We start from the raw sequence: 22470 nt of genomic DNA on the forward strand, positions 1-22470 counted from the left end.
CCTCCTTATTGCTGGCACACAGTCTCCATGACTGTCATGGGTTATCTCTGCCCTGTCTGTCCTGCTCCACCCTATAATACTCTCCTTAGCCACACCTCACGTACTCTTTCATCATTTACTCTCAGATTCCTGTTACCCTGATGAGAAACTTTACACTCGTATATACACCCCTGAATTCCCTGTCAAAAGCCATCTCCTGGTATAGTAAACCTGGTCAAAACCCATGAGTGAGGTCTAAGACCCCAGCAGAAAAGCTACTGCTGTACTAGAACTAAATGGAAACAATGTCTGTTAACTGCCTTCTAAGGAATGCTAATATTCACAGGGTACTGCTGTGGTCATTTATGGTTAAGGAGAACTTTCAATTGGCTGTGGACAGGGGTAGCTGTACTCATGGCTAGTCAAATGATTAGAAGTGTGACTTGAACACTCAAGAATAATCTGCATCACCTTATACAAGGCTCAAGGAGCACTGCAGAAGTGAGGCCATAGAACTAAAGAGTCAAGGATGGAGGGAAGTGGTGGAATACTGCTGGCCGGACACAGCATGGCTGTTGCACTTCTGAACTCCCAGAAGCTATGACTACCTGTACAAGACCTGCACAAGATGGAGCCAGTTAACATCCTAGCATGGAGAAGGGATGAACTCACCAGGCCCCACCTCTGCCTGGGGATTTATGGGTAGTTAATGGATGATATCTGGGGAAATGTCACATTTTCTTCTGTGACAGAGCCACTGGTAAAGTGTCCATGGTCCTGAAAATATAACTAAAGTGTATTGTATAGATATGTTTAATTAATGTATGCCAATAAAAATTTTGTAAGAAGTCATTTCCACTGTCTACACATCCTCCCATTATAGTTTCCATTCACAGACTAATTCCTGACCTCAAGCTCCCCCTTACTCCCTAAAATTTCTAATTTTCAATTTAGAAATACTTTCTACCTCTGAATTTTTTGCATAACTTTTAAAACTTTGTTTTATGGCATTTACATTTTTTCTTCTTGTTTTGTTTTTCATTTCAAAAAGGTAAATAATATGAGACAAAAACCCACCTTAAAACTTCTCCTATGGGAGCTGAACATGGCTTAGTTGGTGTCTTGTGCACAGGCACAAGGACCTAAGTTTGGGTCCCCAGAACCCATGTAAAAGAGCCTGCAACCCCAGCCCTGTTGGGGGCAAAACAAAGCAGATCTCTGAAGCTTACTGGCCAGCCACCCTTACCAAGTGACAACAAGCCCCAGGTTAGTGCGAGATTCCAACTCAAGCACAGAGGGGAAAGCCAGCAAGGACAACACTCATCAACTCGGGCCTACGAACTTGCGTGCGTGTGTGCGTGTGCGTGTGCGTGTGCGTGTGTGTGTGTCTTTGTTAGGGTTTGCATTACTGTGAAGAGACACTGGGACCAAGGCAACTCTTATAAGGGACAACATTTAACTTGGGCTGGCTTACAGGTTTTGAGGCTCAGTCCATTATCGTCATGGTGGGGAGCATGGCAGCATCCAGGCAGGCATGGTGCTGGAAGAGCTGAGAGTTCTACATCTCTATCAAAGGAAGCCAGGAGCAGACTAGCTCCCAAGTGGTTAGGAGGAGAGTCTCAAAGCCCAGCCCCACAGTGACACACTTCCTCCAACAAGGCCACACCTACTCTAACAAGGCCACACCTCCTAATAGAGCTACTCCTTGGGCCAAGCATATTCAAACCACCACAAAGCACATATTTTCATCAGCATGCGCATTCCATACACATAAATAACAATAAAAGTATTTTACATCCTCATAAGCAGCCAGTCTAATTGTAGATAGAAACTATAATGAATATTAATAAAGTATTGGTTAAATAGATTTTGTCAACTGTCTGTTCTTTTCTTTCTTCAGATGCCTAAGGTTCAAGAGTTTAACAGAGGAAACCTATCTTTTAGGTACAGCTTAGTTTTTTGATTATTGTAGTTCTAGGATGGAAATCAAGGCCTTGTACATTAATCAGAAGTCTACCACTAAGCTACACTCCTAACCCTAATACAGTTTTTGTTGTTTTAAGGCAAGGTCTCTCTACATAGTCCTACCTGACCTGGGAACCACTATGTCAAACAAACTAACCTCAAACTCACAGAGATCCACCTGCCTCTGCCACCTGTGTATTGGGATTAAAGGCCTGTGGCCACGACACCCCAAGGCCTAATACAGTTTTAAAACATTTACTTAATTATCAGTATATTCATTTGAACCAATATATTCATTAAGCTCTGTAAGGCTCCAAATTCTTAATTACTTCAGCTCAGTAAGTACATCCAATATCCGCATGGAGTTTGTGTCTACAGTGCCTTTACCTCCTGCTGTCCCACTCCCATGCAGACTACACTGGAACCTTTCTACTCTTTTGTTACTTTTTTTTTTTATTGGATATTTTCTTTACTTACATTTCAAATGTTATCCCCTGACCCTTTCCACTCTTCTAAGCATAAGAAACATGGTAAACATACTACTCAACATGACTTATTTCCAAGTTGGCTGACATTCCTCTCTACAGTATTCTGGCCCTTAGAAAGTCTCACTCTAAGCCCAAAGACTAACACTAACTAACTAGTACTGATAATCTAGTAACTCATAGGTATGTACAGCTGCAGTCAGTAGGCTGAATGCAGCTCAAGATAACTCCGAACTTGGCCTAACACAAAACCATTAACTTACTTAAGCATTGTGAGATTTTCTTTTTCTTTATTGGTAACAATGCCCAGTTCTAGAGTATGACCTCTGTATATGACCAGGTTGCATCACAATATTCAAAGGTTGGACTTGTCTCAGTGAGTGAGGGCTGCTCTAGCACTAAGTACTAAAGCCAACCATCGCCCGGTGGGCTTCACACATTTTACCCCATGAACCTAATTGTGACCACAAGATAAGCACTATCATTCTCACTTCCCAGGCAAAGCAAACAAAACAAACAAGCTGGGCCTAGACACGTTAACTTGCTGAGGCTTGTAAAAGTAATTCTTGGGGTTGGGGATTTAGCTCAGTGGTAGAGCACTTGCCTAGGAAGCGCAAGGCCCTGGGTTCAGTCCCCAGCTCCAAAAAAAGAACCAAAAAAAAGTAATTCTTGGGGTTTCCTCTGCCCCCTTTGTGCCTGAGTACCTGCAGGTGTTTCTTGCCTGTTCGAGTCCACTTTAGCTCCTGAATAAAGACACAGAGACCTGGTGTTTTCACTCTGACCTATTCTAACCCAACTAAGCTGCTACTACCCAGCCAAATGTCCCATTTGCTTGTGATCTGGTCTTGCCCTGGATGACTCTGGTCCATCTGTCCTCATGGCTGCAATCTCACAGCAAATCCTTCTGCTTTCTCCATACCTCCTCCCACCACTACCCCCCCCGTAAGAGCCCCATACACACATTGGAGTTGGTAATCCTGCCCTATTCTCTTCTTTGCCCAGCTATTGGCTGAATCAATTCTTTATTGAACCAATCAGGGGATAAGAGAGAGCCCGTTTACAAAATACTGAGGCAGAAGATGCTTCACAAAAATGAACAAAGTCCAGACTGTTGTCAGCTCTCTATTCTGGGTACAGAAATCAGCATTGAGCAATACAAGGACAATTTTCACACAGTGTCTAAACAAAAGCATCACTCCCACAGTGGTTTAAGTAACAGGCCCAGGTCTAACTGAAGCCCTCCACAGTGAACCCATAATTCTGAACCATGAAAAAGAAGGAAGTAATAGAAATAGCCAAGTATCTGGAGAAAAAGGATTTAAGAAAACAGTTAAGATAAAAAGAGAGAAGTCACCCAACTTAATTGTGAGGAATCTCACAACGAAGCTAAAATCAGGACTACAAATTCCTACAGCTTTTTTGTTCTCCTTTGAAATAAAAATAGCTCACAGCAACACAAAGCAGACCATGGTGCCAGCCCCCAGTCCAGAGATATCACTCGCTGACTGCAGCGTCCTAAGCGAGCTACGTAATGCTAGAGCTCACTTAGCTCACAGGACTTATAAAAAGGGAGGGGATGCGTGAAAATACTTATCTTCAGGAAATGTCAAAATGAAAACAGACACACATATTCTAAAGTCTACAATAGCCAATACATTTTGGCCACACTCCTGAAGATCAGTTGCAAAAAAGTCATTTTTCAGAAATGAAGAATGAACATTTCTAGAAGAAATGCTCTGCTAGAGCCAGTGAATCTCACTGCAGCCTGTGCTCCTCCTGTTCTCTTTCGCCAGAGAGGCTGAGGGTCTGATCACTAACCGACATTCTCCACCACAGTCGCTGAGTTTCAGCAGTCTATTGGCTCTCAGCACAGTCTATTATTGTCTCAGTGTAGAGATTAGGTTGTGCCCTGTCCTAAGTTACTCTGTGTTGTATAAAAAAGTGACCCACCCTAAGACACTCTGATTTTATCAGCAGCAACTGACTATCTTGGGAATGGAGGATCAAGGATGACTGCCTCTTGGTGGACAAGTAAGCGATGATCTGTCCAGACCACCCATGAGCATAGTCTGACACACAACTTCTTCCTCAAAGTAGAAAGGAATCTATACATTGATCAAAGTAAGTTGGACTACAGGAGCACAGGTGTGGACTTAAATCTTTTTAGGAAACACGCCAGATTGAGCAAAGGGTGAACCTCTCTCACATGAACCCGGGTGTGTGTGTGTATGTGTGTGTGTGTGTGTGTTTCACAATGGTTTCAGCTCTGCTCGCTTCCGACTATTGACACAGCTTACTCAAACTGCCACCTGTCTTGCCATTTCTTCATCTCTCTCTGTCCATTCATCGATCTTGTCCCCCTCTTTGCCTCTCTGGTCTGCACCTTCCTTGTGAAGCTAATCTCAGCTCTGATCCTGCAGCCTGACTTTATGGTGGCAGCAGTAGTAGCAGTGTCCAGCATATTCACATTTTACTCCTGTCAGCTGCCCAGGTTCTTTTTCCCAGGCCTCTCTGAAACACTTTGAATCAAGTCAGCTCATTTAACCTTCAACTGGATGAAAATGTGTGTGCATGGGTATATATTCAATATATATTATATACACAATATATAATATCGATATATTTAGATCTATATATACAGAGTGTTTTTCTATGACAGTAAATATTAGTAATTGGGATTAGAGTGAGAGTACCTGTGTTTGTCTTGGCGAGCTAGGAAAGTGGAAATACTTGCCGCCAAGTATTACCACTATACAACGTGAATGTACTGTTCTCCAATCAACAGACATTGTAGAGAGGTACACGCCTATGTTTCTGACAGTGCACTTCATGATACTTACTTACCTTTAAGCGAGGGCCCATGTTCTAAGAACCAAGTTATTCACCAAAGCAGGCAACTTTCTGCTCCTTTCACTTGTCTAACTTGCACAATGAGAAAGAAAGAAAAAAAAAATCCCAAAAGTCACCAGAAAGGATCTGTCCATCAAATCTTCATTGAGGTTAAGTGTATCCCAGGAAGCGAAGAGTCAAGTGTTTTTGCACTGACGCGGTTGAATGCTGGGGTGAAGAAAGAGAGCCCAAGAATATCTCATTCCTGGGCTCCTCCAGTGTAAGACACAACCAACACTGAAAGAGGTTCTGCTCTGGTATACCAGGATCCGCCTAAAGAAAAAATGTTAAGTACAATAAGTTTTTGCTTTTGCAAGAGATTTTACACACACACACACACACACACACACACACGCACACACACGCACGCACACGCACACGCACATGCACACGCACCACCACCAAAAAGAACACCGAAGCAACGGAGGAGCTGCACCATGCCCTAAGTACACTAAAGTAATCAAGAGTCGGCAAATTCTGGCCAAGCTTTCCAACACAAACTTCATAGTTCTAGAGCTGCTCCACCAAGTCCACAAAGGTCCCCTAGCAACCTCACTGCCTACAAGCACGTCTGTGTGCAGAAGCTCCAGCTCTTCAAACGCCCCAGTCTTTCGGCAGGGGTGAGCTAGGGTAAGGGGACTGGGACACAGGGTGTAGGAAGCATGTGGAGAGAATGGAGAGGGAAGCAGGGCAGAGGCAGCTTTCAGAGGCCCGCCATGGCAAACTCAGTACTCAGCTGGAAAGGACAGCCAGCAGAGCTTTAAAACCGATCCACCCGCCAGGCAGGCTGCGTCCTCCGCACTCATGCACAGAGTTCCATGATGTGGTAAAAGATGACGATATCACTACAATTTAAAAATCTGGTTGGTGGGGGGTTGGGATTTAGCTCAGTGGTAGAGCGCTTGCCTAGCAACCTGCAAGGCCCTCGTTCGGTCCCCAGCTCCAAAAAAAAAAAAAAAAAAAAAAATCTGGTTGGTGGGGGTTGGGGATTTAGCTCAGTGGTAGAGCGCTTGCCTAGGAAGCGCAAGGCCCTGGGTTCGGTCCCCAGCTCCGAAAAAAGAACCAAAAAAAAAAAATCTAGTTGGTGTTGTAATGTGCGCCAGTAATCCCAGCACCTGGGAGGCTAATGCAGGATGCTCATGAATTCAAGATCAAAAAGGGGAGCTATAAATTGTCAACTTTCAAAATAAAGTTCCTAAGTAAAGTCATTTCATAACTCTCAGACATTCAGGGACCAAATGTAGCAAAAGGGGGATTCTGAGTGCACATACACAAAGAGCTTCCATAAGCAAATGAAAAGGGTTACCAAGCAGTAATGGGAAGAGACAGCGGCCTCACCAACAGCACAGACTATCATCTGCCTTCAGAATTCCCATGCACATGCGGCTCTCCCTATTCAGATTTTACAGTCCAGACACAAGGAGTAAGATACTTCCTCAGTTAACTCACAAAGCAGCAGACAGTCTGATCCCAGAGTCCACACTTTTAATGACCATCTCCTATCTTTCTGCTAAGGGAAACCAAGGAAGGAAACACAACATGCTAAACAACCCAGAATAGAAGGACTGGAGGCCAGCAGATCAAATAAGTTGGCAGACTTTTATAATTAAAAATGGGTAAGTATATGAAAGTATTTTAACACATGGTGATGGACTTGCCAAGTACATGAGCCAACACATGGGTCAACCAGCAACTGGAACCAGTTTAAAGGATCTACAAACAGGGAATAGTTATGTAAACTATTAAAGATCTTCATGATAGAATCTTATATGATAATTTAAAAGTGAAACTTTAAGGAACAAAAACATCAGATTGGGAAATGTTCACAAATAAAATGTTGAATGAAAAAGCAAGCACAGGGGCTGGAGAGATGGCTCAGTGGTTAAGAGCACTGACTGCTCTTCCAGAGGTCCTGAGTTCAATTCCCAGCAACCACATGGTGGCTCACAACCATTTATAGGGGGATCTGATGCCCTCTTCAGGCAGGTGGATGCATATGCAGCAGAGCTACTTGTACATTAAATAAATTAAAAAAAATTAAAAAAGAATAAAAAAAAAACATGGGCTGGAGAGATGGCTCAGAGGTTAAGAGCACTGACTGCTCTTCCAGAGGTCCTGAGTTCAATCCCCAGCAACCACATGGTGGCTTACGACCATCTGTAATGGGCTCTGACGCCCTCTTCTGGTGTGCAGGTAGAGCACTCATACATAAAATAAATAAATCTTTAAAACAGAGGAAAACAAAAATGTTACTAGTGGGCATCTCCTGGCATATATGTAATTACAAACGATTTTCACGTCCTCCCTATATAATTTTGTTTTGTTCGAGACAGAGTCTCATGCAGCCCAGCTGGCCTCGAACTCACTGTGTAGCCAAGGATGGCCTTGACCTGATGTGCACCACTATGCATGGTTTATCAAGTTCCTTTCTCTCTTTTTAATACTTTAGAGAGAGGATGGATCTGTGTGCACGGGGGGGGGGGTGCTGTGGAGGCCAGAAGAGGCCGTGGGATCCTGTGGAGCTGGAGTCACACGAGCTCTGAGCTCCCTGACACGGGTGCGGGAGACTGACCATTCTCTAGACCAGCAGTGCGCATTCCCAACCCCTCGCCTCTCTCCCCCCAGCCCAGTTTCCCAACCTCTTTTTTTTTTCTTTTTTCTTTTTTTCGGAGCTGGGGACCGAACCCAGGGCCTTGCACTTGCTAGGCAAGCGCTCTACTGCTGAGCTAAATCCCCAACCCCTTTCCAAACTCTTAATGAAGCAAAGACAGTAAAAAGTTCACCTATTTCTGATTTACATTTAATTTTGGGAGATCTACTTTCTTTCAAAGAGGGGGTCGAGAATAGGAAAATTATCTTTTGGGGTTTTCTGTTTTTTATTTTAGACACGGGGTCTCCTGGGTTCAACCTGGCCTCAAACTCTCCATGTAGTTCAAGGGAACTCAAGGATGACTTTGAACTCCCCTCCTGCCCCCTCCTCCCACTGCCAGGATTATACGCAAAGCAAGCACCAGCTTGCTAGGTTCAAGTTATCTATTTTCTTTTTTTTTTTTTTTTATTTTTTATTAACTTGAATATTTCTTATATACATTTCGAAGTGTTATTCCTTTCCGGTTTCCGGGCAAACATCCCCTCCCCCTCCCCTTCCTTATGGGTGTTCCTCCCCACCCTCCCCCATTGCCGCCCTCCCCCAACAGTCTAGTTCACTGGGGTTCAGTCTTAGCAGGACCCAGGGCTTCCCCCTTCCACTGGTGCTCTTACTAGGATATTCATTGCTACCTATGAGGTCAGAGTCCAGGGTCAGTCCATGTACAGTCTTTAGGTAGTGGCTTAGTCCCTGGAAGCTCTGGTTGCTTGGCATTGTTGTACATGTGGGGTCTCGAGCCCCTTCAAGCTCTTCCAGTTCTTTCTCTGATTCCTTCAACAGGGGTCCCGTTCTCAGTACAGTGGTTTGCTGCTGGCATTTGCCCCTGTATTTGCTGTATTCTGTCTGTGTCTCTCAGGAGAGATCTACATCTGGCTCCTGTCGGCCTGCACTTCTTTGCTTCATCCATCTTGTCTAATTGGGTGGCTGTATATATATGGGCCACATGTGGGGCAGGCTCTGAATGGGTGTCCCTTCAGTCTCTGTTTTAATCTTTGCCTCTCTCTTCCCTGCCAAGGGTATTCTTGTTCCCCCTTTAAAGAAGGAGTGAAGCATTCACATTTTGATCATCCGTCTTGAGTTTCATTTGTTCTAGGCATCTAGGGTAATTCAAGCATTTTGGGCTAATAGCCACTTATCAATGAGTGCATACCATGTATGTCTTTCTGTGATTGGGTCACCTCACTCAGGATGATATTTTCCAGTTCCAACCATTTGCCTACAAATTTCATAAAAGTCGTTGTTTTTGATAGCTGAGTAATATTCCATTGTGTAGATGTACCACATTTTCTGTATCCATTCCTCTGTTGAAGGGCATCTGGGTTCTTTCCAGCTTCTGGCTATTATAAATAAGGCTGCGATGAACATAGTGGAGCACGTGTCTTTTTTATATGTTGGGGCATCTTTTGGGTATATGCCCAAGAGAGGTATAGCTGGATCCTCAGGCAGTTCAATGTCCAATTTTCTGAGGAACCTCCAGACTGATTTCAGAATGGTTGTACCAGTCTGCAACCCCACCAACAATGGAGGTGTTCCTCTTTCTCCGCATCCTCGCCAGCATTTGCTGTCACCTGAGTTTTTGATCTTAGCCATTCTCACTGGTGTGAGGTGAAATCTCAGGGTTGTTTTGATTTGCATTTCCTGATGACTAAAGATGTTGAACATTTCTTTAGGTGTTTCTCAGCCATTCGGCATTCCTCAGCTGTGAATTCTTTGTTTAGCTCTGAACCCCATTTTTTAATAGGGTTATTTGTCTCCCTGTCTAACTTCTTGAGTTCTTTGTATATTTTTGGATATAAGGCCTCTATCTGTTGTAGGATTGGTAAAGATCTTTTCCCAATCTGTTGGTTGTCGTTTTGTCCTAACCACAGTGTCCTTTGCCTTACAGAAGCTTTGCAGTTTTATGAGATCCCATTTGTCGATTCTTGATCTTAGGGGTTGGGGATTTAGCTCAGTGGTAGAGCACTTGCCTAGCAAGGGCAAGGCCCGGGGTTCGGGCCCCCGCCCCAAAAAAAAAAAAAAAAAAAAAAAAAAAAAAAAGTAAAGATAAAGCATACTGAAGTTTTATTTCTATTTATTATAATTTTGGTGGCTTTCCAATCCTGTGATCAGCTACTTGGCTTAATAACCAAGTAGCTCCTAGTTCTAATATACTCTGTCCCTTTCCCTGTCATGAACATGCGTATGCCCATGTTTCAGTACCTCTAGCGAGCTTCAAGACTCAACATAAGCAATGCTATGTTTCCAGCCCAGCTCCCAAGTGTCTCTGTGGACTCTCCCCAGGTTGGCAGAATCAATCACCTCCTCCTTGTGATACTCCTAAACCAGACGTTCCTGTATTACAGCACATATTAGTTTCATTAGAATAACTTGTCTACATAACAGTGACGCAGTAAAAGATGGTAGCTCTGAGGACTCCAGTGTGTCTAACCACTGTTAATACGGTGCTCAGCTCTGCACTTCTAGGGTCTGTGCTTTCTTACAAGTTCCTCCAGTGAGTTCTACACACTTAAGTGTTCCAGATGCACTGCCTCAACTGTAGAGCAGGAAGCCCCAGTGCTCCCCATGCTCTAACAGGCTTACAGGGGATCCTTACTGCTGCTGGATTAGAGACCAGACTTTCCAGTCCAAGGGACTTAAGCAGGAGTTAACAAAATATTTTGTAAGTCAATTTTATCTGTTTGGTTTTGTTATTTTTTAAATAGAAACAATAAAAATGGCCAAGTTCATTCACTCACATACCCAGTCTACATTCAGCTTTTGGACAAGGCAGAGCCAAGTAGCTGTAGTAGAGATGTATGTATACATCATCTGATGTGTTTGAGGCTAGGACTACAAATACCTGGTTTTGAGACAGGACATCTCTACATAGCCAAGGCTGGGTTTGAACTCACAATCCTCTTGTCTCAACTTCCCAAGAGCTATACTTATAACCTTGTGCTACTAGACCCAGCCCAAAGTTTTTATTTTAAAGTTATGTAGCTGCTTTTTGTAAATATGAATATATTTCTATAAAAAACTCAAAGAAAGCATCATTTTTCCCATTCTACTATACCCCTTCTAGACAAAAAGCTAGAAAACTCACAAAATTATGCAAAGGCTTCTCATTTCAATTCTTTTTCCTCTACTACAGTTGGAGAACGTAATGCAGGCTAGCCTGAAACCCACACCTCCTGTCTCTGCTTCCCAACTGCTGAGCTTACAAGTGTGTATGACCATCCCTGCCTCTTATTAGCTCTTATGTAAAAGCTTCATGTCTGTGTTCATAGGACAACTAAGAATTTTAATCAATCATCTGCAAAGGCTAAGCAGGATTTTTGTTATACAATGTACCCGAAGGATCAAATACATTATTGTTCCAAAAATTATTTTAATATATATTAATGACTTCGTCTGTTTTCAAAATGCTATTCAAGTTTTTAAGATTTATTTATGTGTATGAGAGTTTGCCTGCATATATGTATGTATGTGTGCACCACGTGTGCTTGGGGGAGGTCAGAAGAGAACATTGGATCACCTAGGACTGGAATTATGAATGATTGCAAGCCACCAGCTGGGTGCTGGGAACCAAACCCAGGTCCTCTACAAAAACAGCAAACACTCTTAACCACCGAGCCATCTTTTCAGCCCTTGAAATGCTATTGTAAGAAGTCAAGAAAACACCCATGAGAAAGTCCACTTCAGGTGCATTTAGAAGTGGACTTCAGAATTCAGCATGCAAGAATTCTGTTGTCACCTACTGGTTTCCATAAAACAAGTCGGAGTTTAAGAAAAACATAGTTCTTTAATGTAATTCTCCAATATTTAAAAGAAAAAATCATTCAGCTGGCACAAGGTCCACAGGGTAGGGTGGTCTAAGTAAGGAGAGTCCCACAAATAAAGTATTCTATCATGTTTTGAACTGTTAGTTTACAATTATACTGTCTTAATTGTGCTCTTGGATATTTTTTCCCCATCCCAAGCCACACCATAAAGGGCTGCCCTCCCCCATCAAGTTTATATTCTTGAGAGATTTACTTCTGCTGTCTTGGTTCAGCCAAGTTATACGGTTTTCATTTATACTCTCTCCTCAGCAGTCAGCCTCGTTGGTCCTTTAAGCATCCCTGGGGGGTCTCCTGTGAACTCTCTCCAACTGGTCCCCAGCACTCTTGTAATGAGGTGCCTCCAACTGACTGCAGCCTTCCAGGAACAACCCAGTCAATCAGAACAAGATGAGCTCACCCTCGTCTGCCCAATGACATAATACTTCTGAGTGGGCGATCCCCCAAATCACAGAAAGCTAGTGTGTTGCTGTACTAGACTACAACCCCATCCCTTGCCTGTCAGACCTGGGTACTGGGGCATGCAGAAGACGCCAAAAGCCAGAGAACAGATGATATATGTTCTTGCAGTATTTCTCTTACTTACTGGAGGAAGTAAGCAGAGAGAAGAAAATGTTTTTAAGTTAAATATGCAGACAAGAACAAAGAACACAAAGTTCCACGAGTTTCTAAAGCTAAAACATGGCATGTTAAATAGTCACACATATTTTATACTTAGGACAAAAGGTCCTTGGTTCTCCACTGCCAGCTTCTGTCCTCTGCCAAGGTCCTTAAAGCTCTTGTGCATAAGAGTCTGAAAAGCACACACCTCTTCTGAACTCAGGTTACTATGCACTACCACCATCCCACATTTACACATCAATTTGCTGCCCCCATCCCTAGAGAGCTGCATTTTCCCTTTGGTTAGAATTATGTTCTAAAACTACAGACAGTTCAACATGTAACTTACCACCACCCAGCACCTCTGGTTACTCTGCACGACTTACTCTTCAGTATACGTTTCTTGAGCATCTGGCCTGACTACCTGCCAAAAGCTGAAGTCCTGAGGCAGGGTTAAGTAAAACACACTTCCCCCTCTTTTTGTTTCCTTTTTCCTTTTCTTTTGCCTTTTTGTGTTGGGAGTCAAGCTCAAAGTCTCAGACATGCTACACACAGTCCTATCATAGAATCACCTCCCTGCACGCTACACATGGCCCTACTATAGAGCTCATCTGGATGCTACATGTGGACCTATCATAGAGCTACCTACCTGCCCTTGGTTATTTTGAAAGTGCCTTAACCATGAACTCAGACCATGAACATAGTATGTTGCCCAAGCAAGACACAATACTTTCCTTTTTTTAATTAAATTATCTGACAAGTTTATAAATACATATAATGTATTTTGGTCATTTTCACCCTCTACCACCCTCTCTCGGTCCCCTCCCACTCCTGCTGAATCCTCACTTCTTCTTAGCAAGTAAGCCCTTTCCCCATGTCCATGTCTTTCTGTTGCTGTTGACTTCTGTGACCAACTGAATGTAGTTAGGGTTGCTCACATGAGAATGTGTAGGGTTATCACTGTATTGCTGGCAGGTTCCCAGTGGCTATTCCTATGAAGAAAATGACTCTCCTTGGCCAATGGCCATTAACTAACAATGTTTCCTCAGGGAAGGGTGGGAAGACAGGGACTCTGTTAACCTTCAGACACTTGATTCAGGAGGGAAGGTGGACAATTAAATGTGTTAAGTGCAGTGACAGAGGACAAGGTAGGAAAGAGGTAACCTTGCCTTAAGACGACATTGAGGCAATAAGGCCAACTGACTAAGAATGAGGGCTCACAGTTGCCAGGGCTCACGGTTAAGAGTGCACAATGCTAAGTAAAGAGGATCTGAGTTTGGTGCCCAGAGCTCACCCAGTGGAGCAGCTCACAACCTCCTCCAGCTCCAGCTCCAGAAGCTCTGACTCCCTCTTCTGGCCTCTGTGGGAACCTGCATTTTCAAAGACATCTCCCTAACAGATACACAAATAATTAAAGAATAAGTAGTTAATTAATAAACTTAACTTAAAAATAAAATGTTTTTTAAAGAATGAGTGAGTTACTTGCAAAGATAAGTGGGGGAGTCTGATATTCTAGAGATAGATTAAAAAAAAAAAAACCAAGGGTTGGGGATTTAGCTCAGTGGTAGAGCGCTTGCCTTTAAGCACAAGGCCCTGTTCGGTCCTCAGCTCCAAAAAAAAAAAAAAAAAAAAAAAAAAAGAGGATGCCAAATTTCTGCAACATAAAAAAGCAAAGTATTTAGAAAGACCCCTAGGGATAGGGTGCCGCTTCCAAGTACCGTCTCAGGATGCAGAACATGAATTTGGTCTTGGACTAGTTACTTAGCCTTTCTCAGTTGTAGATGTAAAGTGGAGACATACTGAGAAGAGAAGAACTCTAGCTGCTCTAGAAGAGCCAGTCCTGAGCTACAGGGAGAGAAGCTGGGAATGGGAATTCCAGACCAAGGTAGTCTTGTTCTAAAGGTCTGTATTGCCGAATATGACTGTAGCTTCTGTCAGGCCACAGCAGCTCCAGTAAGTTTGGAAGATGGCTATACTCTCCCCGAGGGATTAGCTGGTTTTCTAGAGAGATCCCATGTGGAAACAATCATAGCAACCATCCAAAATACTGATGTTCTGAGACTCTCTCAAGGACCATGAGAATAACAAGAGTCTACTTTACTGAGAATTTACTGTGGGCCAAGTACTGTATGAAGTCTTTCATCTGCATTACATCAGTCAACCCTCACTTCAACCACAAGTCAAGCATATCTAGCATATGATCTATTGGATTAGGAAACAGAGGGACAGAGAGCTAAAATACATTGATAAAGCCACCTATTTGATAGCTGAGAGCGTCAGACAATTTGATTTGAAAGCCTAACATATTAACCAGGGATTCTGATGTAATAAAAGGATCCCTCCTCCCTGGTCAGAGGGAGGAGTAGTTGGGAGATAGGTAGAATGAGAGCTCAAATTATATGTTTAATTTGAAAATTTAAAGAACTATTACTCCATTTTAGACTTTAAGCAAAAAGAAAAATGTTCTTTTTAAGGTGTTATTTTTTTTAAACCAAAGGAGAAAAAGGATAACAGATTTGAAGAGAAATAACTCTGGGAGTACAAGAATGAAAAAGACTGCTGACTGAGAGACAAGATCAGAGCAGTCATGGTGGTACCACCGGCAGTCCCAGCACTCGGGAGGGTGATATAGGTGGGCTAAAGTCTGAGGTCACTCTGAGCTATGGAGTTAGATACTGTACTCCATGAAGCCCCCAAGAGGCAAACTGAGCCTGAGGGCAGGAGCCAGAGACAAAACAATCAAAACTGCAAGGCTTCAAAGTAAGCCTGAGTTTACAGAATTCTGTTTCAAAAAAATTAAAAAAAAAAAAAAAAAAAAAGTGAGGTGGCTGCAGATACACTTCAGTGGTTGAACACCTATCTCAGACACATGAAGTTCTGGATTCAATTCCTATATAACACACACACACACACACACACACACACACACACACACACACAGACACACACACACACACACACACACACACACACACACACACACACACACACACACACACAGACACACACACACAGAGACACACACACACACACACACACACACACACACACACACACACACTTAAAAGGAGACAAAAGCAAAAGAGGAAGAGGAGAAATAGTTGAAGAAATAGACTGTAGTCATGAAATGGAGAAGAGAGAGGCTAGACATTCTTTGTGTTCTTGGAAGTAACAGGATAATGACCTGTGAGATCAGAGGGAAACAAGGGTATAAAGCTAAGTATAAATGTAGATTTTTGGGGTTGGGGATTTAGCTCAGTGGTAGAGCGCTTGCCTAGCAAGTGCAAGGCCCTGGGTTCGGTCCCCAGCTCTGAAAAAAAGAAAAAAGAAAAAAAATGTAGATCTTTCTGACCTTGGGAACCTAGACAGACAGTGACCGAAGGATGAAGGGCAAAAGGAAGGAGAGTTAGCAAGTCCAGAAGAGCATGTTAAGCCTGTGTCCTTATAGGATATCCAGGTAGACATGTCCACAAGACAAACACATCTGAAAGTATAGATCCACGTGACAGCCTGAAGACCTGAGAAAGACCACATGGAAAGGAGGCAGACACAGGGATAGACTAAGTAAACTTTGAGAAAATCAATCTAACCCAATAGCAGGGAGGACTGAAAGAAAAACAATACAAATAAGTGAATGAATGAATGAATGAATGAATGAATGAATAATAAATAAATAAATGTAATCGCTGAAGGGCTTCCTGCCACATGATCACACACAAAATCTCAGGATAAACCCACTTGGGAGAGAATTCCAGCATTGGGGAGAGGCCAGCGGGAGGGGAAAAGCAGGCAGTGGTGACACAGACTTGCAGTTCCAGCTACTGTGGAGGCTGAGCTGAAAGGTCATTTAAGACTAGGAATCTGAGGTTACCCTTGACTGCAGGGACCCTGTTTCAAAAAGAGAATGTTATATGGTGGGGGTGGGGTTCTGGAAGTGGATGCAGAGGTGAGCACTGGCTGCTCTCACAGCAGACTGGGTCCAGTTCCCAGCACTCACATGGTGGCTTATAACTGTCTATAATGTCAGTTCCAAGGGATCAGTCAGATGTCTTCTCCTGACCTCCATGGACACTAGGCACGGGCATGGTGCCCTCACATCCATATAGGCAAACACTCATATACATAAACGTAACTATTTTTTTTTTAAGTGTATGAGGAAGCAGGTACAAGAAACAATGGCAAGGAATAACCGGGGGAGGAAAAAAACTGTAAAAGTGCCTTACTGAAGGTCAGAAGTAAACTTTGTTAGAATCAGGAAAGATTTATGCCAGAGGGTGGGGGTAGAAACTCAAAAATGAAAGTTATTTTCTGGAGTTCTCCTGTTCTAACCTAACAACTTCAAATACACTTCACATCCTATAACCCTTGTTTGTTTTGAGACAAGGTCTCTCTACATAACCCTGGCTATCTTGGTAATGTAGACCAGGCAGGCCTTAAACTCCCAGTGACCCCAACTCTGCCTCAAAGTGCACCAGCACACTTGCCCTGTCTCTGGTTAAATAAGACTATTAAGGCAGGCCTGGAGAGATGACTCAGTGGGAAGGACATTACTTTTCCAGAGGACCCAGGTTTAATTCCCAGCGCCCACATGGTAGCTCACAGCCATCTGTAACTCCAATTTCAGTGTGTCTGACACAGTCTTCTGATTTCACATGCACCAGGCATACACTTGATATACATACATGAAGGTAAAAGTCATACACATAAAAAATTAAATTTCTTAACATAAAAAACACACCAGAAGTATATTAAGGGCTGCAGAGATGGCAATGCCCATGTCAGATGTTCTCTTGGCCTCCACAGAAACCTGTGCACTAACAGGCACATATACATACACACACCTGCACACTCATGCACACATACACATACATGCATAAATAAAAGTAAATCTTTAAAAAAACATTAGTCTAAATTTGGCCCAATTTAATGACCAATAAGCTCTTTGCAATTCAATCCAGGGATGAATATTTCAAAATCATGTGTCTCAAAGAAATCCAGACCTAAACTAATTTCAACTCTAATTGGAATCTAATCCTATAGAAATTACAGAATCCCATTGAAATTTTAAGATTTATTTTAAAATCTTATTTATGTGTATGAGTGCTTTACCTACATTGCTATGTCTATGCACTATGTGTGTCCCTGGTGACTGCAGAGGGCAGAAGAAAGTATCAGATCCCCTGGAATAGGAGGAGTTACCAACAGTTGTGAACTGCCATGAGGGTGCTGGGAATTGAACCCAGGTCCTCTGAGAGCAGCAAGAGCACCTAGCCACTAAGCCATCTCTCTTGCCCCAAACATACCAGTTAGATTTGTTCATGCTGCTACTTACATCAGTAAGTAGTTTGTTCTTGATTGCTGCCTAGTAGTCCCTTCCAATGACAGAGTACAGGCTGTTTATCCATTCACCAGATGGACACTTAGATTACGTCCAGTTTGGTAACATTACAGATAAAGCTGCAATGAATCTTCAGGCATGAGTTTCTGTATAAACACGTTTTTACTCCCTGAAGTACATACCCAGGAGTGGAACTTGCTAGTTCATATGAGAAGCATATTTTCAACGTACAAGAAACTTGCCCAGCTGCTTTCCAAGGCAGCTGTGTTACTTTACATTTAGAGCAACACAAGAGTCCAGTTGCTCTACCACCAACACTTGGTACTGTTAGGGGTTCAAATTTTCCTCATTCTCATAGCTGATCCTCCCTTTACCCACTAGTGTCATTATGTAGCACTGGCTGGCCTCTAACTCACAGATCTGCTTGCTTCTGTCTTCCAAGTGCTGGAATTAAAGGCTTGTGCTACCACAACTAACTTAATTTGCATTTTTCAGAGGGCTAAGAGGTCTGAGCATCCTTTCCGGTATGTATTATCAACTACATGGATTCTTTGATAAAATGCCTATTCAAATATTTTGTCTTCTTACTCCTGAGCTCTAGTTCTTTATAGACTCTACTGTAAGTCCTTGGCTTGCCCTTTGCTTTCTTTTTTTTTTTTTAACGTGTGTGAATATTTGTATGTGTGCCGTGTGTGACACCTGTAAAAGCCAGAAGAAAGTGTCAGATTCCATAGACCTGAAGCTCCCGGCTGTTGTGAGCTACTCAACACGTGTGCCAGGAACTGAACTCGGGTCCTCTGGAAAAACAGTGAGTAAGTGCTCACAGCTGCAAGCCGTCTCTCTTTTCAGTTCCTAATGGAAGCTCAACTTTCTAAAACGTAGCCATCTCAAATTTTTGATGAAATCCAACTTTTATAGTTTATGTTTATTTTTATTTTTAAATTGTGTGTGAGTGTGTGTGTGTGTGTTTATTTTATTTTTAAATTGTGTGTGTGTGTGTGTGTGTGTGTGTGTGTGTGTGTGTGTTTACAGGTGAACTGCCTGACAAGGTAGTGGGACTTGAACTACAAGAACAGTAAGTGCTTTTTTTTTTTTTTTTTTTTCTTTTTTTTGGAGCTGGGGGATCAACCCAGGGCCTTGCGCTTGCTAGGCAAGTGCTCTACCACTGAGCCAAATCCCAACCCCCCAGTAAGTGCTCTTAACCACTGAGCCATTTCTTCAGCTCTGTGTTTCCTGAGTTCTGTATTTTTAAAAGTCTTTGCCTAACTCAAGATCACAAAGACTTTTCCTGCTTTCTTCTAACGTTTATCTAAAAGTTTCATAAGAAAAAATCTCTTGTCAAAAATTTTAACAAGATTTTATTAAAACCTTGCACTCCATTTATCTCATAATTACTCAGTTTTATTATCCCTTTGTTTCGTTCAGAGTCAACCTCCCACACTACTAAGAACTACTGAAGTAAGAGTCTTATTTCTGAATCTGGAAAGACTTTTGTCTTTAGCAGATTTCCCCCCATCCACCCAGTAATCGGCATACCTAAATTTAGCCAAGATTTTCGCCCCTGTTCTGTCTTCAGATCAGCCCCAAATCTCTGCGGCTCTGAATCTGCCTCTGTGGACAAATTCTAGAACCTAGAGCACATTCCTTGGGACACAGAAGGAAGCAATCGGCCACACACCATTCTGGTGTGAACGAGAAGGTTCCAGAAGATCATTCTTTCTAGTTCAAGTGTCACTCTCATCTATGGGAAACTGGAGAAAGCCATATTCCTCACTAGTTAAATTAAAAGTTAGCTTTCTATGGTTAAGGTGACCAGAACCAAAGCAATTCTATGTTCCCTAATTATCTTTAGACTCTCTTTACATCTTTAAAAGATGACTGAGTTTCCCAGAATCAAAACAAGTAAGTAGCAGATCTACCAAAAGAGAGCCCAGCATTCTGCCTCCATCTGGACCAGTTTGCTGATCACTCTGTGTAGACACAGTAGGACATTACAGACATGGCCCATAGGAGAGGAGAGGCCTGAAAATCTAACTGCTTGCTCTGTGTGTGGTGTGTGTGTTTGTTTGTGTGCCTGTGCCTGTGGAGGCCAGAGGTCACATGTCAGGCTTCCCTGGTGGCTGCTTATCTTTGTTTTTTCCAGATAAGTTCTCACCAGACCTGAAATTCAGTGATTCTGCTAGACTAGCTGGCCTTCACAGCTCATACCCCACCTCTACCTCCTTTGAGCGGGAATCTCAGACCTGTGTTGCCACCTCCAGCTTTTTACTCAGACACTGAGGATCTGGACTCAGGTCCTAAAAACTTTACCAACTGAGCCTCTGCCTAGCTGGTCTGTTTGATTTTTTAGAAGGAAGTCTTGTGTAGCTAAGGCCAGCAGCCTTTATCTCCTGATTCTCCTGCATATACCACCCAAGGGATGAAATTACAGACTCTCTGCCATCATGCTTGGCTGAAAATATTACTTTTTAATTTCAGCAAATGTTACAATTAACAGTTTTACAATTAGTAGTATTTAACCTGTAGCAGTTAAAACTAACAAACAGTTTTCTAAAACAATAGGGGCTTTAGGCTCTACTTTGGTAGCAGTTTTTAATAGGCCTGGGGATACAGCTCAGTGGTAGAATGTTTGTCTCATAGTACGTGTGAGACCCCAAGGTGACTCTCCAGGACCCAGTATGGGAATTGCGAGATACAACTTGGCCATGGACCTGGCCTGACATCTGTCATCACTAACCCTGTCTCTATTAAAGCAAGTTCATTAGCCACCGACACCTGTCAGGACAGGGCTACACTTCAAAGGCAGAAATGGTATGTCATCCTTAATACCGAGAAGAACTGCCCAAGCATGCTTCCCCAAGTACAGAATGACACTGTACAATACTTCTTTGCATGGAATTCTATAAAAAGAGTTTCTTCCTTTAAGTCTTCATTGACATATGGCAGTGGACTACTGTTCCATGTACAGGACGTGGAAGAAACCGTATTTCAGAAACTGTATGTGTGTTTGGCAAAAATCCTAACAGTGATGGGCAAGTGAATGGAGTTCAGAGAACACTGGCCCCAGAAGATATGTTAAAAATAATAAAACTTCAAACTCTTTTGAACTTTAGAAACAGTTGACAAGGTGCTTAAAGCTTTACAGATGGGGCTGAGGAGAGGGCTCAGCAGTTAAGCCAAGCACCACTCAAGCAGAGGACCAGAGTCAGTTCCCACAAGAACCACACACCTAGAATCTGAATTTATTTCTCTTGGCTTCTTCTTTTATTTTTTAAAGCTTCTTCTTTATATATTCAATCCAGAATATTTGCTGGGACCATTTTCTGGAGCCCTGTTCAGCTCAGAAAGATTAAGGGGTTTCCAAAAACTTTAGAGCTGACACTTTTAGAATTTTTAAAGGAAAAAATAAATTATTAGTTCAATTTATTACTTCCTCTTATTCTGATGCTTTTTCTGTCTATAAAATAAACTCTTCCACGTAGATCCGCAGAATGAGGACAGGCCCCATGTTCCCAGCCCACGGCAGCGCTTATGCTCAGGTAACCATGGACTTCTGAAGCTTGGCTGTAGCAGCAGTATTTCAAAAGTAATTCTCTGAACCTGACAAGCCGTCTCCCTCAATAAGTCTGGGAAGTTGTTACTTTATTAACTGCGCATGAAATGGCAGGCAAATGGCCAGATACACAGCCCAGTGGGGCAGAATTTTGCAATTGTTACACACACACACACACACACACACACACACACACACACACACACACACACACACAGAGAGAGAGAGAGAGAGAGAGAGAAGCGCTAAAATTCCTGCCTCTATTATGATCCATTACTTTCAAGTTACTTTTTAAAAGGAACTTTAAATGTTTACTTATTTGGTATGCATGGGCCATGGCTTGTATCGAGGTCAGAGGAACACTTCCCTCTCCACTATGGGTTCCAGGGATCAAATCCAAGTTATCCGGCTTGTGTGGCAAGCACTTTCAACCTGATGTATCATATTGCTGGCCCACCACTCTTTTTTTTATTTTGTGTGTGTGAGTGTTTTGCCTGCATGTGTATGTATGCCCTACCTGTAATCACAGTGCCCTTGAAGGCCAGTGGCAGGCACTGAATCTTGGAACTGGCAGTTGTGAGCTGTCCTGTGGATGCTGGAAATAGAACCTGGATCTTCTGTAAGAACAGCAAGCACTTGTAACCACTGAGCCGCCTTTCCAGACCCCTCCAAGCTTAGTTTTAAGGAAAAATATATATATAACTGAAGGAAAAACAATCTTTTTCTGCTTGTTGGGTTATTCTATGGGAGAAGGGAGGCAGAGTTCTTTGTAGCGCAGGCTAGCCTCAAGCTCGTTATATAGCTGAGGATGACCTCGACACTCCTCCTCCTCCTGTCCCCATCTCCCAATTCAGGGACTACAGCCATTTGCCATCCCTCCCAACTTCAGTACTCACACATTCAAAACAAAAGTCCTGACCATTTTGAAGCTATAGGTAGCAAGTTCTAAGCTACAAGACCATAATGTGACCATGTTCTTTAAAAAAAAATTACACAGTTTGACTGCAATGTGGAATTCTGGATTGGATTCTGCATAGGAAAAGATGATGAGTTGAAATTTTTGTGATATCCAAAAGTCTGTAGTTTAGTTAAAAAAAAAAATAGTCTACCAATTCTTGGATGTGACAGATGTACCGTGGTTATATAAGAAGTTACACTAGAAAAGCTGGATGAAAAGCAGATAGGAACACTGTATT

The sequence above is a fragment of the Rattus rattus genome, chromosome 7, assembly GCF_011064425.1.
Source record: "Rattus rattus isolate New Zealand chromosome 7, Rrattus_CSIRO_v1, whole genome shotgun sequence".
Taxonomy (NCBI): Eukaryota; Metazoa; Chordata; class Mammalia; order Rodentia; family Muridae; genus Rattus; species Rattus rattus.